At 37.0% G+C, this 15674-nt stretch overlaps 1 long non-coding RNA gene across 1 annotated transcript in view; it reads left to right on the top strand.

Moving 5' to 3' along the window:
* LOC117974660 (uncharacterized) overlaps window positions 1-15532 on the top strand; it is a 54708-nt gene extending 39176 nt beyond the window's left edge. Inside the window, exon 3 of the long non-coding RNA XR_004664745.3 lies at window positions 9957-15532. This is a non-coding gene — a long non-coding RNA (uncharacterized LOC117974660). The remainder of the gene's footprint in view (window positions 1-9956) is intronic.
* The last annotated feature ends 142 nt before the right edge of the window (window positions 15533-15674 follow it).

Genomic DNA, 15674 nt, shown 5'->3' with positions numbered 1-15674 from the left:
CGAGTTTCTTCAAGGCAGTACATATTTAAGTAATAATTTTTATCCCACTCTGGGAATCTTTGTCTTTTAATTTTTATATTTAGACTCTTCACATTTAATGTAACTGTCAATATTATTTATGAATTTTTTTGGGTTTTGTTTGTTCTTTAATCTTGTTTTTTCTTTTTTAATTATTCCTGACTCCTTGAGTGTTTTTGAGTGTATGTCTTTGTATAACTAGTTTGCTGTTTGCTCCAGATATTACAATATATAAGCATAACTTATCACAATCTACTGTATTATCATTTTATCAGTTGAAAGAAAGTATAGAAAATTTATCATCCTTTACACTCAGTGGGCTAAAATGAACTTTATCCTTGCTTACTTATAATCTTACTGCCTTACAAAAGTCCTTTTACATACATGTAGAACTGTATCAGATAGTATTTATTTCTTTACCTGTCAAACATAATTTAGAAACTCAAAAAAAGAAACCCTATTTTATTTGCCCATATTTTTGCTTATCACATTATTTTTTCCTTTCTAATGTTCCAAGGTTTCTTCTTTTATCATTTTTGTTTTCTATTGAGAACTTCCCTTAGCTATATAGTTTTGCAGGCAATACATTTTCTTATTTTTGTTTCAACCCAGAATGTCTTGATTTTCTTTCATTCTTAAATAATATTTTTGATGGACATAAGTGTCTGCATTGATATGTTTTGTTTGTTCTTAAAAAATAGTATTATACTTTCTCTGGGCCTGTGATTTCTAAAGATAAATATGCTGTTATTTGAATTATTTTGCCTATATAGGTAAAGTACCATTTTCTCACTGTTTTTAAGACTGTGTGTGAATGTGTTTAAATTTTAGAAAAGAAATTAGGATTGTCAGGTATGTATTTCTTTGGGTTTATCCTGCTTATATTTTGTAAGCTTCTTAATTCCGTTTGCTTAAATTTCTTGCCTAATTTGGAAAGTTTTCTACTATTTTTCCCAATATTTTTTCAGTCCTACCTTTTTCTTTCTTCTTCCAGAACTCAGAAGTGAATTTTAGATATTCCGTCATAATCTCAAGGTCTGTGAGGTGCTCTTGTTTTTTCCAGTCTGTCTTCTTACAGTTAGTCAAATTTGGTCATTTTTACTGTACTATCTTCAGTCCACTGATTCTTTACGCTCTCGCTCTCTCTCTCTGTCTCTCTCTCTCTCACACACACACACACACACACACACACACACACACATTCTGTTGTGTCGAGCCCATCAACTAAGTTTTTTTATTCTGGTTATTGTATTTCTTAGTTTTAAAATTTCCATTTGTGTCTTCATCTCTTTTATTTCATTACTAAGGCTTGAAATTTTGCTGAGACATTTTACTTGTTTCAAGCATGCATGTACTTCTCATTGAAATATTTTTATCATGGCTACTTTAAAATATTTGTGATATACTTTTAACATCTCTACAATCTTGCTGTTGGCATCTATTGATAGTTCTTTTTATTGAGTTTGATATCTAATGAAAGTTGGAAATTTTTGTATTACAAGACTCTGAATCTTATTTAAATCTTTTATTTTAGCTGTGTGTGGTGTGTGTGTGTGTGTGTGTGTGTTTTCTGGCACCATTATGGCAGAGGAAGAAAGTGTGCCAACTCATTACTGCCAGCTGAAAGCAAAAGTTTAGGATCCCTCAGTCAGGCATGGCGGCACACACCTATAGCTCTAGCTACTTGGGAGACTGAGGCAGAAGGATTATTTGAGCCCAGGGGTTTAAGGCTATAGTATGTTATGACCATGCCTGTGAATATGTAGTATGTTATGACCATGCCTGCACACCTGCACAGGCAACATAGAAAGACCTTGTCTCTAAAAAATAATAAAATAAAGTCTAGAGTCCCCACTCTGACTCCATTGACTCTTGGGGGTGGAGACTCAAGTGTTCCAGTTCAGTATGTAGTTTCTGCTGAGACCACAAGGAGGGTGGGCTTGTTATCACAGAATGTTGGTGAAATTTCTGACTCTGCATCTCTGACACCATCCCTGTTTGCAGGGACAGAGAGAGGGACACCTTGCTACTGCCAGGTGTGGTGGTAATCCATTATCCCTATGTAGTCTCCATGGACACTGTGGGGAAGCAGTTATTACTGGCTGGTGGAGATAAAAGTCCCAGATTTCCATTTGACCTTTTTAAATACCATCCTGGTGGGTTTTTTGGGTCCCTCATTAGGGCTTCATCATGGTGGATGTCTCCCCACTTGGTTTTTGCTGGCATGGGTGTGGAGGGGCCACAGCTTTTGGAGTTTTTACTAGAGTAGACCAATTATGGTCTAAAAAGAGTTAGGCTGTCCCTTTCCTGTTTCTCTGTTGTTGTTTTTTCCCCCTTTTGTGCATTGACATTTCTGAGTCGCTGTCTTTTTCAGCTCCAAATCTGGGATATCTGAGACAAAAAAGAAACAGTGAATTCGCTGTCATGTAATTTCTGACGTCCCAAGATCTTCAGCTGATTCTTCTTCTCTTGAGCTTTCTGATTCTTTTAATATTTGTTTTACAAATAATGTCTAGGGTTTTAACTGTACTTATTAGCAAAGATATGGAAATGTATGTCTCTACCATCTTGTTGAAAACAAAACTCTCATATTTTATATTTCTTAAATGTTTTCATTGGTCTGTTTCTTATAGCAAATCTTGAGTGATTCATATTTATGTTGCTATTTTGATTCCCACTGTATTACACAACTAATTATCCTGGCGAATAGGCAAACTATTGACATACAAATTTACAGGATGTATATTCGCCCAACTTACTCAACTTGGATAGTTTTAGTAGAATTTCTTTAATTTTTTTCAGATATTCTAGGTAGTTCATCACATTTCTGTTGATAGAGACATTTACTTTTCTTTGTGACCAATCAATAGTCATGCTTTTTATTTTTGTTTTATTTCATTGCAGTGGAGAAACTGCAACAGAATCTTCAATTATTTTAATAGTTAAAAAATTGTTCCATTGATTTAATCAAACTTTGTGTCACTTTCCCATCTCCCTTTTATTCTCCAATGCACATCAATCAGCAGTCAACTTCTGTATTTAGAAGACTAGGCATCCTAATATTTGCACATGCAATGGAATGTTTTTGGTCCTACATTATTGGTTCTCCATTCTTCAACACACACATTTTCAATCACTCTTTTTTTCTTGACAACTCTGCAGTCTAGTCTATGAGGCCCCTATAGTAACTTAAGTAGCCTGTTGAGTATACTTTTTTTTTATTATACAAACTTTACAAATCGATTTTCATCAGGTTTATGCCGATGCACCCGTCCCCACCCCCCAACCAGACCAATATGCTTTCCCTTTCTTTGCAGATTCTTTTTGTTGAACACAGTTAATCTATCATTGGTATGCTGAAATATATATACAAGTACATAGATGTGTGTGTGTGTACGTGTGTGTGTGTGTAACTCGTGACTTTTTATATAAAATAAAATTAAAGAAAATGTACTATAGTAGCAGCAACATTGAAAATGAGCATAATAAAAATGGGAAGGGTAAGGGTTTAAAATTACCTATTGGGTATAATGTTCAATATTTGAGTGATGGATACACTAGAAGCCCAATCCCCAACTTTGTGCAATGTACTCATGTAAAAAACAATAACATGTATTCCCTGAATCTAAAATAAAAAGATGACGAAGAGAAATACACAGAATATTCCAGTGTCACCAGTAGTAACTCCTGTGGCTTATAGCTCTCTACCCCCTGAACTAATTAATGAGAATAGATTTGACCAGATAGAGGCATGTGCCCTGAATTTCAATTTAAATTCTGATGAAAAAGGGAAACTTTAGGCTTTTCTCTTCTCACCTGGAGAAAGTACCAGCTTAGCAGGTGGATACCAACTCACTGCAATAGAAACGTACATAAAAACATGTATCATGGCTGTTGTACAGAGTTGTCAAGGCTGTTGGGAAGGATTGGTGTTTGTATCACAGCCCAGAAGCTGATAGAGCACCACTCTCTTCATGCCAGAAGCCTCAGCCTTAGCACAGTTGGACCTTCATGCCCTCTCAGTGGTGAAAATCAGCAGCAAGCGAGAGAGGTGGAAGGCCATGCCAGAGGCTTGCCTGGAGTGTGTGTGGGGTTGAGGAGGGTTTGAGACTTAGCTAGGGCTTTCAAGTTGGAACTCTAGGTAGAATAGTGCAGTCATTAAAAGTATGGCCTCTGGAACCCAGACCGAAACCACATTGCCTATACGTGACTCATGCTTTTGCTGTGTGATTTCTGGCAGGCTAACTAACCTCATTTTAGTTTCCCATCTGTAAAGGCAGACAAAGTTTCTGTAGGGATTAAATGAATTATTCTCTGTAAAGCATGTACAATAGTGTCTGGGCATGTTCAGCAGTTACAAGCGTTGACTCTCATTTCTGTGGCATCAGGGCTTCCTGACCTAAGGAAATTTTGAACTTTCCCGGGTAATCAGTTTCTTTGTATCTTTTCTTTGCATTTCAATTTATGTTTTTCAGGAGCCTAGAGCTCATTTTGCTCTTCTCCCTTTCCCTCTCTCCCTGTTCAGACTCCTCATTTTCCAGCCATGTATCCTGCTAATGTTATTTCCCCAATCAGTCTCCTCTGTCTTTACCTTCTGCCATTGCTCTACTTAAGACTTCATTGCTGGTCATCTGAATTACTCCTCTCACTTTCTTTAATCCTGTCTTTTTCAAATGTTCAAATCCCTCATCCACTGAGCTGCAATTCTGACAGAACCCTCCCCCTTTAAATCTTTTCACTGGGTCCCCATCGGCTCTGTGATAAAGTCCACACTCCTTTACACAGCACACAAGGCTTGACTCGCCTCTATCTCCTCTCGCCTGACTTGTCTCACTCTCTGTGCTCCAGGAACACTGAGACGCTTGTAGTTCCTTGCAAATACCGGTCTTTTGTATCTATATTTTTCTCAGGCGTCAGTGGCAAAATAAAATAGATTCTTTGTGTGTGTTCATAGACAAGGATATGCATATAGAATTAAGTTTAGGGTACTTTCTTTTTTATTATACTTTAAGTTCTGGGATACAGGTGCAGAACATGTAGGTTTGTTACATAGGTATACACGTACCATGGTGGTTTGCTGCACCCATCAACCCGTCACCTGCATTAGTTATTTCTCCTAATGTTACCCCTCCCCTAGCCCCTCAACCCCCTACAGGCCCCAGTGTGTGATGTTCCCCTCCCTATGTCCACGTGTTCTCATTGTTCAACTCCCACTTATGAGTGAGAACATGGGGTGTTTGGTTGTCTGTTCTTGTGATAGTTTTCTGAGAATGATGGTTTCCAGCTTCATCCATGTCCCTGCAAAGGACATGAACTAATCCTTTTTTATGGCTGCATAGTATTCCATGGTGTGTCTGTGCCACATTTTCTTTATCCAGTCTATTATTGACAGACATTTGGGTTGGTTCCAAGTCTTTGATATTGTGAATAGTACCACAATAAACATATGTGTGCATGTGTCTTTATAGTACCATGATTTCTAATCCTTTGGGTATATACCCAGTAATGGGATTGCTGGGTCAAATGGTATTTCTAGTTCTAGATCCTTGAGGAATCGCCACACCATCTTCCACAATGATTGAACTCATTTACACTCCCAACAGTGTAAAAGCGTTCCTATTTCTCCACATCCTCCCCAGCATCTGTTGTTTCCTGACTTTTTAATGATCACCATTCTAACTGTCATGAGATGGTGTCTCACTGTGGTTTTGATTTGCATTTCTCTAATGATCGGTGATGATGAACATTTTTTCATATGTTTGTTGGCTGCATGAATGTCTTCTTCTGAGATGTGTCTGTTCATATCCTTTGCCCACGTTTTGATGGGGTTGTTTTTCTCTTGTAAATTTGTTTAAGTTCTTTGTAGATTCCGGATATTAGCCCTGTGTCAGATGGATAGATTGCAAAAATGTTCTCTCATTCTGTAGGTTGCCTGTTCACTCTGATGATAGTTTCTTTTGCTGTGCAGAAGCTCTTTAGTTTAATGAAATCCCACTTGTCAATTTTGGCTTTTGTTGCCATTGCTTTTGGTGTTTTAGACATGAAGTCTTTGTCCATGCCTACGTCCTGAATGGTATTGCCCAGGTTTTTTTCTAGGATTTTTATGGTCCTAGGTCTTACATTTAAGTCTTTGATCCATCTTGAATTGATTTTTGTATAAGGTGTAAGGAAGGAGTCCAATTTCTATTTTCTGCATATGGCTAGCCAGTTTTCCCAGCACCATTTATTAAATAGGGAATCCTTTCCCCATTGCTTGTTTTTGTCAGGTTTGTCAAAGATCAGATGGTTGAAGATGTGGTGTGTTATTTCTGAGGGCTCTGTTCTGTTCCATTGGTCTATATATCTGTTTTGGTACCAGTACCATGCTGTTTTTGTTACTGTAGCCTTGTAACATAGTTTGAAGTCAGGTAGCATGATGCTTCCAGCTTTGTTCTTCTTGCCCAGGACTGTCTTGGCTATGTGGGCTCTTTTTTGGTTCCATATGAAGTTTAAAGTAGTTTTTTTCCAATCTGTGAAGAAAGTCAGTGGTAGCTTGATGGGGATAGCATTGAATCTATAAATTATTTTGGGCAGTATGGCCTTTTTCATGATATAGAGTCTTCCCATCCATGAGCATGGCATGTTTTTTTATTTGTTTGTGTCCTCTCTTATTTCCTTGAGTAGTGGTTTGTAGCTCTCCTTGAAGAGGTCCTTAGGAAGTGACTATATGAAGCATCATCCTCTCAAGAGTACCTTTCAAATCACAGTGTCCCAGCTGGGTTGGTTGGCTCAGCTTGTGGTTCGTGAATCTTTATTTATATTATTGGACTCTAATTATGCCAGACTGAACAATTTTACATCATGGGCTTTCCTATACTTTATGCAAGGTCTGGAGTAGACCTTCACTTAGAAGTGAAGCAAGAAATGAAACTCAAATGACTAAAAAATCGTAGCCACAACAATGACCAGAACAATATTAGCATATCTCCTTATCCATGAAATACCCATTTCTTTTTCTTTATTTTCTATTTTAATTTCCCAACTCAAAAAAGGAGATTTACTTTCATTCTATAATTTCTCTACCAAGACTCTCTTATGTATTGATTGTTCAGAAATAAGCTATTGATATTTAGCATATGAACAAATGTTCCCTCTTCATCAGTGTGTTGAATGAAAATGATGCACATGGCATAAAATAGGTTACATTTTAAAATACTGAAGGCTTAAGGAGAAATCCTATTACAAATCATAGGAAGAGGTTTGAATTTCTATGTGATTAGAAAAATGAACATGTAAACATAATGAGATATTTTACTCTAGATAGTTTGACAAAAATTACAGTGCTGGATACTACCGAATGTTGACAGGTATATAGGGACATAAGAATCCGCATGCATGTTTGATGGTCAGGAAGTCTAGCACATCCATTCAGAGCATAATCAGGTTATGTATTTTACTCAAAGTAAATGACTTCTGGATATATGTCTTTCTGTATATACTATAGATAGGAATATTTTAATGCATATGGATAAGGATACTTAATGCACCTTTATTTTTGATGGCAGAAATTTGGAGGTCATCTAAGGGTCCATGTGGAGGATGTGCCTAAGAGAATAACATGCCATAAGCAACAAAGTCTGTGCACAGGCCCCACTGTGGTTAGACCTAAAAGTCAAGGTGCTGGGTGAAAAAGGTAATAAGCAGAATGGCATCTATAGCCCCGTGTCATTTATATACCTCTCTGTGCCTTATTTTCCTCATTCATGAAGCTTGGAAAATGACAGTGCCTATCTTACAGGATTGTTGTTAGAATTACGTGATTCAATGTATGAAAGGCACTTGGTAAATGCTTGGGAGATAGTAAGTGATCCATAATACTGGTTATTATTCTTCTTATTTTTATTATATAAATTAGCAATATATGCCAACAAAATGCCATTCAACGTTTAACATAATTACATGCTATTAAAAAGGTACACATTAAAACCTTCAGATTTATTCCTGGTGGGAAATATAGATAAAAAGAAATAAAGACATATTTATAACAAGAGAAGGTTATATGTCATGAATCAAGGAGTATGATTAAGTCAACAGTCTGCATCTGAGTTCCCTACAAAGGCTAAAATAAGAGATCTCTAAAATAGTTGCTTCTTGGGAACATGCAAATTAAGATGACATTAGCTGCAAATGAAATAATGCCAAAGTAACAGTGCCTTGATCAATAGGAAGTTTTATTGTCTCTCAAAATAGATGTTTGCAGGTAGGTAGTCCCAGAGTTGGTTAGGGTCTCAAGGATCTCACCCTTCTTCTCCTGGTCTTCAAAACCCTGGCTTTCATACCATGACTTTGTTGTGGTATTCACAATAGATGCCGTATCTCAGAATCTAAATGGTAGGGAAAGGAGAAGCCTCACTTAGCACATCTCTCTCTTTCATCCAAGAGAAAAAAATTACAAGAACGTCCACCACCAGCAGCCATATCACCACAAGCCAAACCCATTAGTCGTGATGGATTAGTGGATTATGGCATGGATATGTGGAAAGGAAAATCAAATCTCTAACATCAGAAGCCCCTCTGATGGAAGGATAGCTCTTCCTATAAGGCAGAAGGGATTGGAAGTGGTTACTGGATAGTTCACCAAGAGTGTCTAACATAAGAAGATGTGGAGTGTATAAAAATCACCACATTACCACTTCTAGGCCTTCGACCTTAGATAAATGATTTAACCTTGCTGTGCCTCACTTTCCCTATAGGCAAAAAAAACAAAAACAAACAAAAAAAACCTGGATTTACTTCATATGCATACACTAAATAAATGTTAGCTATAATTACGATTTCTTAGTAATTATTTAAGTGACCAAAGGATTTGCAGTCTTCAGGATCTCCATTAGCATCCCAGAATTGTTGCTTGCTTGCAATGGTTATCCTTTTGCATTACTACTTTTACATAGGGGTGATTTTGCCCCTTATGAGATATCTGGCAATGTTTAGAGTTTTTGTTTGTTTGTGTCCACAATTGTTGGGGGTGGGGGGTGTGTACCTTGTGCCTATAGTAGCGTGCAAAGGCCAGGAATGCTAATTAATATCCTACAATGCACATGGTAGACCCCCACGACAAAGACAGCCACCAACAACAAAAGTTATTCAGTCCAAAATTTTAATAGTGTCAAATAGAAAAACCCTTTATATACGTAACTAAGCCTCAAAGAGGACAAAAATGTACATTTTTAAACACTCCTATCAACCACCTTTTTGACCGCAAAATGGAGATAATGATTTCCTCATATAGTATTGTTGAAAAGGTGAAAAACCCAACATGTGTACAACATGGCAGTTACAGAGGGAGCAAACTGTTGAAATCATCTTGGCTCCATTTCTTCAACTCTAAAATGTAATAATAATGCTTCATTGTAATGTCGCTGTAAGCATTAAATAAAATTTGCTTAAGGTTCCCAGTACACAGTAGATGACACATAAGTTGCTTTCTTTCTTCCCTTCTCATTAATCTTCAAAAGGTAGAACTTTGATCCTCTCAGATGATTAGGTAATGAAGGAGTTACTGAGAAAACAAATTACATATACATGCAACTTCTGACAAAGCTTGGCTCCCCAGAGTTGAGCAGTTCTTTCATACAATTGCCGCACAGTATCTCTCATGAATTGCATTAGACCAACCAGGCTGTAGTAAAAATTTGTGCATCCAGTTCCAGAGTTACAAGCATGAATTAGGAGCAGAGAAAACAGTACTTATCCTTTTTTCCATTTGATTTTTACAAGGTCATTACTTCTTTAATGGCATTTAAGACAATTTGTGGCATGGAAGTTTCACATGCTTACTGGTCAACTCATTGTAAACACCATTGTGCATATTTACTGTAAAACCCCATATTATTTATGTAATGAGTCTTGGTGATAAAACAGCAAACGATGATTCATTTCTTTTGTGTTACTTCATGCAGTGCACTTCTGAGGACTGAAATATGGAAAGCATCTTCTTTCGAAAGGAAATATCACCAAGAAGAAAGGCTCTATCAGCATGTAGCTTGGAACCAAATGAGATCCGAGGCTAATAAAAGTTCTGAAGCCTGACCTTGCAGACATCCCTACACCTTACACAGCATTCAACCCAGACAAGGCGTAATAGCCAACATAAACCATGCTCAAATCCTGTTACCACTTACAGATTTCAAAATTGCCAGCCAATAAAATGGAAGAGAACCTGCACATCCACATGTAGGAAATAAAGATAAAAATTAGGTGAAAAATATAATGGTTAGCATTGGGAGGAGGGCATAGGGGATGGGAGGCTCAGGACAAAACACTAGATACCAGCAGTAAAATGGAAGAGAAAAGCTCACTGCGGCCATTCTAATTGCCATGGAATCAAGCCAATAGGAGTAAATGAAAGCAGCCTGGGTTTTAGTGTTTCGTCTTTTTCTGTTTGCACTGTTTTGTTTGCTTTTTATCTTCTGTAAGGATTATAAAGCCAGACATCCAGTAAAATGAGAAACATGGAAAACACAGTAAAGTTCCTGGCTCATATTAATTGACAAAATAAATATTAATGGAGTTCTTCCTTCCTCTTCAGTATATATCCAGTGTTAGAGAATTTGCTGATACTACCACTATCATCTCCGGTAAATAATTAGGCATACTTTTCCCTTAGGGATTTTGTTGTTGTTTTGTGATTTGTTTTACTCATTGTTCTGGTTTTTAACACTTGATTTCACATGACAGACTGAGAAATTTGAAAAACCGTATTTCTTGTATGCTATCCTATTTCTTGGCTAAACATTTCATTGTGATATGTCAAGTTTCCTCAACATTCTGATTATACTCCTTTCAAATTTATTCAGGTGGTTCAGATTTTCTTAAGAGACAAGTTCAGAAGCAAAAGTAGGATGGTATGGGTAGCCTTGAGTGCACTTTGTAAATTTAATGTGCATTCCCCATTCCCATCTCTTGGAGTTTTTTTTTTTTTTTTTTTTTTTTTTTGGAGATGGAGTCTCTCTCTGTCACCCAGGATGGAGTGCAGTGGCACAATCTCGGCTCACTGCAACCTCCGCCTCCTGGGTTCATGCCATTCTCCTGCCTCAGCCTCCTGAGTAGCTGGGATTACAGGCGCCTGCCACCAGGCCCGGCTAATTTTTGTATTTTCAGTAGAGATGGGGTTTCACCATATTAGCCAGGATGGCCTCGATCTCTTGAACTCGTGATCCACTCGAGGTCTTTTAAGGTTCAGATTCTGGTTCAGCAGGTAGGAGGAGGCCCTAGATTCTTTGCTTCTATCAAGATTCTCTGTCATGCTAAAGCTGCTGGTTAGTCAGCAACTCTGAGTAGCAAGGATCTAAAAATGCAGAATAGAACATGTTATTAAATTCATTATTCTGAGTACTATTCATCTGTCAATGCAGTTTAACACAGGATTGTGTTTATTTGCTTGAAAGAACCCCATCACCTTTCCTAGACTGAGAGGACAAATGGCACCATGTCCTGTTCTTAGGAATATAAACCTTTTGCACAAATAAATAGATCTTATCATCTTTCATTATGCAAGGCAACCTTTGAACCTGTTTTTGCCTGTAGTTGGTGGCCACCTATATAACTGTTCCCCTTGCCACTGGGCCAATTAGTTTTCATTTTAAACCTAAGTTCACTGTCTTTCTGCACCGACCTGCTATCTATAAGCAATGAGAACAGCATGCAGTGAGGTGCCCTAGAAAGAAACTTAGAAATTACTCATATTAGTTCGTTTTTGCATTGCTATGAATACCTGAGGTTGGGTAACTTATAAAGAGGTTTAATTGGCTCACGATTCCACCGGCTGTACAGGAGGCATGATGCTGGCTCTGCTTATCTTCTGTGGAGGCCTCAGGAAATTTACAATCATGTTGTAAGGCAAAGGGGGAGCCAGCACTGCACATGGCTGGAAAAGGAGGAAGCAAGAGAAGGGGAAAGGCTACACATTTTTAAACAACCAGATCTTGTGAGAACTCACTCACTATCATGAGAATAGCACCAAAGGTTATGTTGGTAAACCATTCAGGAGAAAAAATTCCCATGATTCAATCACCTCTTACCAGACTCCACCTCCAACTAGAGAATTAGGGGTTACAATCTGACATGAGATTTAAGCGGGGACACAGACCCAAACCATATCGCTTGTTTCCTTCAACACCATATATCTTGTCAATGAATGTATTGCCAAAACTGGATGATGACATTTCCTAAATAACTAGGTATTATACATGCTACAGATCTTAGTTTAAACATTGCTTTCTTTCTCCAGGAAGCCTTCCATTTCTTTCCTACACACACATCTGTAACCACATCTATGCCCAACGAGTTTGCTCCTTGTGCTCAACTCCTTCCATACTTCTCCACTTTTAATCTTAGCATCTTTATGATTATAGAGGCTTTTATGTTTTTATTTCCCACTATCACCCCTAAGCCCAGTAGAGAGAACAGAGAAAAGGCCTAACAAGAATCTGTCGAATGTTTAATAAATATTGAAGAAAACTTTGTGCTTGATTTAGCATTGTCTGCCTGACTGTCTGCATCTAGGTGAATTGCATTGATATGAATTTGGAATGAAGCCCTACTTTAGTTGCTAATCACTATAACTTTAGTTTGCAATTCTAAATTCTTTTTATATAAGTGGAGATTATTAGAAATGACTTTAATTAATATGGAAAATCATTTTTGAAATGGTGCTTTATCCTGAACAGTGTTAGTAGGCAGCATTCATACACAACTTATTTCACTTATTCCTAACTACAAAAATAAAACAATAATCCACAGCTCAGCAAGTTCCAGACTTAAAAAGATTGCACTGATGCCCAGATTTTACTGACAGATGGAGGATGACGTACGTCACTTTCTGGAACCCCTTTATATTCATTCTCACAAAAAAATGCTGTACTTAATGCTGATACTGGCTGTCACCAGGATAGTCTTGGGCAGACTGGACAGTTGGTCACAACAGTCAATGTTGACTGAATCTAAGATCTAGCATCTTCTTTTAACAGCCACCTTGCTCCAAAACTGGTACTGACCAGGTCTGTTAAAGAAAGTCATGAGAGCAGGGATAGCTCCTGTCTAGATAGAAAAGGGACATTTGACTTACCAGTCTTTCCTAGCCAATATGGACATTCCCACAGATTGATTTCTTGTTACCTTCTCTTGGGCTCATTGACATTAAGGGCCAGCTATAGCAGAAAATCATGCTTTTTTTTTTTAAGCTTAACACTGATTTTCTATTATTTATAAAGAACCAGATTTTATCCTATTTCTGTAATATCAGCCATGGCAGCCATCTGATGGTAATAATTTAACCATCTGCAACTGCAATCATTTAGTAAACTGTTTGCAAAAAAAAAAACCATAAAATGAAATGCAAATTGTATGAATTCAGAGGCACATATTTCTCTAATTAATATTGCTCCCTTAGTGAATTATAGATTCCTTTTAGCAACATTCATTTTACTGAAATCTTCTCTGAAAATGCCATTTCAAGAATGGAGCATTAATATTAGATGGAAATAATGTGTTTTCTTCAGAAATGTATCCACTGTAAGTCTTCACTTAATATTGTCAATAGGTTCTTAGAAACTGTGACTTCAAGTACAATGCCGTATAACAAAACCAATTTTAACACATAGGCTCATTAATATCAACAAGATTTAAGTTTCCAGGGCATATTTCTTTCCTTCTTTTTTAGAGATGAGATCTTGCTATCTTACCTGGGTTGGAGTTCAGTGGCAATTTACAGGTGCCATTATAGCACTCTATAGCCTCAAACTCCTGCTCTCAAATGATCCCCTGCCTCAGACTCTCAAACAGCTGGAACTACAGGTATTCAGCACCATGACCAGCTCCCTATGGCCTATTTCTGACCACAAAACATCAAGAAGCTTCTAAATAAGACCCAAAACTTTTCCATTATTAAACACTGAAATAAACGTGAGCTATCAGTACATTTAAGAAGGGTTAATTAAAACCAAGTCAGATAATTATTTGCTCAATTTTTCATGAATTAGTGAGTGATGGCAGTCTCAGCATAGTGAGTTAAATCAAGGAATTAATGTTTGCAAAGACAATATTGTCAGGAGCATATCCCACCACCATGCAGTTCAAACACAATCATGAATACAGTGGGCTCACTGAGCGCTTTGTACTGCATTATTTACAGTCGTTCATTTGTATGATTATGGGAAACTTGATGTTTTATTTGACAATAATTTTTATTCATTTATTTATTCCTTTTTTTGGTAAGCTTTATAATGAAACAACAATGAACAAAACAATGTTATTCGCGGACCTGCTGTATAATGCCTTGCTAATGCCTGCAAGATGAAACCCAATATGTTTAGTTTGTCTTTCAAAGGCCTCTTGAGGTGGTCTAAAAATAAGCATCCCAAAGTCTCTAGGATCTGCCTGAAAACATTCTCCATTTCTGCCTCATAGGTCAACAACTGTTCTTCAGACACTACCAGCACTATGTTTTGCACACAGTAGGCATGGCATAAACAATATTGAATGGAAAAATAAATGGAGTCAAGTTTTTATTGGATTTCCTCTCTACACATAGCATGCTCCCCTTTCCTCTGTATATAAGCACATCTTTTTGACCAGAACATCTCTGATATATTTTAGTTCTATCATGTAATATTTAACAAATTTACAGTGACAAATGTTTATATGTATTATTTAGGCTGTGTTTATATCAATACATATTTTGATGATAATTATAGCCACCCATCTAGACTTTAAGCCACTAGAAGGACGTGTTTACAGTGAGTGCTGGGCAAAGTATTCAGATCCTTACCCCAGAAGTTGCCCAGACAGTGTCAAAATAGCAGATGGTCTTTGATTTTTCCTCTCCCATGCTCTCTACTGATTCTTGCTCCTCCTCTTTTTCCTTACTTAACACATGTCCCAAACTGGGCCTGGATCTCCACTTGTCAAGGGCTATATGCTGAAAACTCACCTCCCTACTCCTTTCTTTTCTCTGCTCTATTCTCCAACCCAAATTTCTGTTTAAATGTTTAATTGTTCATTACTCTGAATATGACCATTACACATTGTATACATATATCAAGATATCACGCTGTACCCCATTAATATGTGCAATTATGTCTCGATCAAAAATAATAATAAAAGCAAAAAAGAATGTTCAATAATTTCTGCAAAAAAATATTAATTGTTACCAAAAAATAGAAATAAAAAATTTGATTAAATATCAGAGTTCACATCAAGGTTAATGACATACTTGGAAGTATTTTAGCTTCCAAAAGGCAATTGTTAAACCAAATACGTGTCTATATTTTAAAATTTCAAGTAGTTGGAATTGATAGTTTTTAAATAGTTAGATGAGGTGGAGGAAGGTGTGTGTGTGTGTGTGTGTGTGTGTGTGTGTGTGTGTGTGATGGGGGTATGCCTGCTAGGAAGACAAATGTTTCCTTTTTTGTCATTATCAATGTCCAAAGCATGAATAAAAATAGAATTAAGAGAAGGGGAGATGGCATAGACCAATAATGGCTGGTAAGAAAAAAAAATCTTCATTGAGCCTTTGATTAACTAAATTTGTAGTGGTAAGTAGTAAGTTTTGCTACATCTTGCTTTCATTAAAAAGGGAGAGATTTAAGAAAACAAAATAATGAGTAGAAGCTCCATTT

This window comes from Pan paniscus, chromosome 8, assembly GCF_029289425.2.
Source record: "Pan paniscus chromosome 8, NHGRI_mPanPan1-v2.0_pri, whole genome shotgun sequence".
NCBI classification, from domain to species: Eukaryota; Metazoa; Chordata; class Mammalia; order Primates; family Hominidae; genus Pan; species Pan paniscus.
Note: the sequence above shows the minus strand (reverse complement) of the source record. Positions and strands in the feature narration are given on the sequence as shown.